This window comes from Pipra filicauda, unplaced genomic scaffold (genome assembly GCF_003945595.2).
Source record: "Pipra filicauda isolate LSUMZ 115617 unplaced genomic scaffold, ASM394559v2 scaffold616_size215100_pilon, whole genome shotgun sequence".
NCBI classification, from domain to species: domain Eukaryota; kingdom Metazoa; phylum Chordata; class Aves; order Passeriformes; family Pipridae; genus Pipra; species Pipra filicauda.
In genome coordinates, this window is record NW_024104772.1 from 186,559 (window position 1) to 190,705 (window position 4,147).

The following is a 4,147-nucleotide window of genomic DNA, read 5'->3' on the forward strand; positions in this document are numbered from 1 at the left end:
ATATTTTGCACTTAATTAATAAAAAGTCGTAGCTTCATTTAATTCCAGAAATCACTGTGTCTCGAGTAAAACCTCTCCTTGCTCTTTGGTGTTCGTCAGTTTTTACTTATCAGTGAATATTTATTGAATATCAGGTATTGGGAAGGGGGAAATAAAGCCACAAAACAATTGCTTTGGGTTTTGCCTGAAAAAAAACTTTTCCAGTGGTTGTGCTTCCTTCCCAAGACAATAATTTTTGTTTCCCTCTCACAATTTCTTTATCCTCCTTTGGCACAAGGAGCTTTAGGGAAAATACAGCGGTAAAGATAATGGTGATGGTTGTTTGATTTGGCTGAGGTTGAAGTCAGTGCAGTGCAGTGTGTTGCTGAATAGCTCAGGCACCCGCAGAGGTGGGAGGAAAAGCTCTCTGGGGAGAATCCAGTTGATTTCATGCTCAAGTACAAGGCTAAGAGCCAAAGGTGTGGAGTGTGGGATAGAAGTGGCTGCAACACTTTGTGTGTATTATCAGATGATGATTTTTGGTCCTATGTTATTCCTGATTTTCCAAGCACAAATGTATTTTCTTTCCTTTAAAGGAACTTAAAATTAACATAGCCAGTAGCTTAATCCTCTTGCAGCACAGCATCTAAGAGTACTCTGGGGATGCTGCACCTCACAGGAATACTGAGTTCTTACATACTCAGTGTCAATGAGAGGCTCAGCAAGACAGAGCAATTAATGAGTTTTAGAAACAGCACATCCAGCTGACTTCATGTTTTGTCATCGTGATGTTTTACAGCCAGAGATCCCAGGAGTGATGGTCGTGTGCAGCAGTATCACAGATTTGGTTTGAATTCCTAATGCTGGGTTATGACGAGCCAATTGGTTGCAGTGGGCAAATGACAACACAAGGAGGTTCTCACTTTATGCTAAAATGTTTTGACCAAATTGGCAAGGAGCCCACAGGCATTAACCACCGCAGGAGCTTTCAGAACTCCTCAGTGCCTTGGGCTTGTTGAGCTCATCACCCACAAACTCAATTATTTACTTTCTTCCATTTCAAGAGAACAAGAAATATCATAATCAAGAATCTAAAAAGACCAAAGTTACAAAGCAGAGATTGTCATTTGTTCACAGACACAGCAATAACCCAGTTGCTTTATAGACCTCAGACTTTTACAGAAACCACTCCCCTTTCATCAGAGACATGATCAGCTTTGTCAATTTTCTGCAGCCCAGCTGTAGTGCAGTCCAATTTACAGTGACTTCAGTGTGTGCAGCTACTTTTTTTTAGTTAAAATGCTGGGAAATAGAACCTCATTTATTTCTCACAAAGCAGTGCCTGATTAAAACAAACCCGCAAACATTATACGAGGTCTGTAAGAACAAACTGCAGGGAGCTAATTAAGAAAAGTCATTTTAGAAACAGGTTGAATCCCCCCCCAAAAAAGTCTATAGCTACTGTATTTCTGGTATATGATTTAAGTACAATCCAAACAGATGCAGTCAGTCAAATCTTGCCTTTTCTACAGTCTTGGTTTAGGTACAAGATGTAGCTGAAATTAAATAAGGTGAGACCCACACCAGCTCTGCAGGAGCCAAGGGCAGACAAACAGCTCAGCCAAAACCCAGCTACTCACTCAAATATCCCTCATATTCCCTCTATTTGGACAGTGCTTCACACCTTATGAAAAAATGCAACGTGGGCACAGGATAAGATTCCAAGACAAGCACTGACAACTTGGCTTTAAGGAGATTCACAAAAAACTGATTGCAAGGGTTCAGGAGAGAAATCAAAACAATAAGAAAACCAATAATGAACAGAAAGTGTCTTGGGAAAAGAGAGCACAGAATGGCCATCCTGATGCTTATCAGGAGGAAAACAACAAAAGAAACCAAGCCAACAAAACTTCTCATAATTTTGTGAATGGCCTTTCAAATGTAGTTTAAAAATTATAATGAGTTATGTTGAGTGTGTGTCCTAGTTGGAACCCAATATGGACATCAAAGGCCTGTGCCAAGGGAATTTGTGTCCCTCAAGCTTTGAGCTCTACCCCAAAACACCATAGGCAAACAAATCCCATCTCTGCTTTAATTCTCCAACAGCAGCTCAGATTTAAGCTCTGAAATAATTCTCAGCCAAATATGTATTAGATACTTAATTCACTTGCTTGGGTTTTGTACAACATTGTTGATGTTATTTCTTTTCATTCTCAAAGCAGCTACAAAATGTCCAGATGTTAAATCTAAAGTGGAGCAAAACAAGCCCCCATAAATTCACTTCAAAAGAACAAATGTTGCCAATGGTGACGGAAACCTTAATTATTTTACTACTGATTATTTTAGCATAAAGATGTGTATAAGGTAAACATTCCCAATCCTGAAGCAGCTCTTTCATCTTCCACAATTACAAAATACAGAGGTTCCTCACTATAATTGATATTAATTGAGGTAAAAGCACAGTGTCAGACGATGCTCCAGTACAGCAGAGTGTTGGCTCGACGAGGTACCAGAGTGTGCACTGTGGTGTGTGTCCAGGAGGACACTGTTTTGGTGTTCAGTCACCTCAATAGCTGTATGTGCCACACTTACACTGTTCTCCTGTTGTTCTGGGGTAAATACTCTGTTAATTCACAAACAGATGCTTTCCTCAGCCTAAGTTCAGGTTGGTCTCTCTTGATGTTTCTCATGGTATTGTTGTACCCATAATCAGGGTCTCATGTCACTCCATCTCACTACTCTTTTTCCTCTGTTTTATCCATGTAGGTGGCAAAGACTTGTGAGCAGGGGTTGTTTCTTTCTACAGGCTTATACAGCAGCCAGTATTACAGCATCCTGATATCTCCTAGGGCCTCTAGCTGCTGTGTTATACAAGTATTTAGAGATAATATTTTCAATTACTAGATTTCTTACCTGTACTATTTCTTACCACATGTACCATGGTGTCTTGCAGAGTTAAGGCTCATACAAACAACTCAGTCGGTCCTGCTCCTGCAGAATTCACAAACTAATTCTTAAATGAGATAAGCATTGCAAATCAGTTATGTTACAATTACAAAGATAAAACGCCAACAAGAAGTAAGAGTTTTCCACCATTTATGAGGTGGGAAATATAAATCATTGTTCAGATTCTTTCTTCTTTTGGAAAAGGAGAGAACTATAATAAACATGAATGCTGTGCATATGGCTGAACCAGGTGGACTTCACTGCTAATATCAAGAACATTGGATTTTGTATTCTTTTATTTCCAAAAGTAATAGAACAATTTCAAACAAATCTGAAGAGGATTAATACAAATCATACTTGTTTGGATTTATGATGTAGTTAATGCAGACTGCACTCTCATTTTAAATACACAACAGATGTTTGTGGTTACAGTAACTGGAACATGGAAAGCATTGAGGCTAGAGGTATAAAGAAGATAAATTTAAAAATCAGTGAAGGATACTAGAACTGTTTGAGTTCTAGTATTTTAACAAGATTTTTTTTCTGCTAAGATAGAAATAGCTAATGCTACTCTCACTTAAATAACTATTTCTAAGTTTCTGAATTAAACCAGTCAGAAGCACTGGGTGTTCTGGGGGCCATTGTCAGAGCTATTGTTTTGAGCCATCTGTGGCTTATGGAAAACATCTTCTCCTCATTTGAATTCAATATATTGTTAAAACCATCAGCACTTCCTTAAAAATAAATCAATTTCAGCTTGTACACCTCAGTTTTCTATTTAGGAAAGGATTTCTCAGCTATGGATTTAATACACCCTTGAGTTTTTTTTAAGTGCCAGAATGATGCAGAATATGTTCTTTTAGTTAGACAAAAAAGATACCTTAGACCAGCAGTCCTTGAAGTTTCTGGATGAACAAACACTGTTCACTTCTTAATATGTTAGAGATCACTATCAGATGTATCTGAAACCACTGGCTTGTGAGTACCAGCAAGAGCTTTGCAGACTGTCCTCTGGAAATACCTGCATGAGACAGGGTAAACTGCAAAGTGTGTGTAAAACACGGGTGTTAGAGTGACATTCAGAGTGAAGACATTCAGAGAACAGCCCACAGTTTTGGTCAAACACCATCAAAAGAGTTGAATATTCTATGTGTGTGATTTGGGACTTCACTCTTGTCTGTGTGAATTTGGGTCCCTCTGACTCCCAGAGCAGATGGGAGTG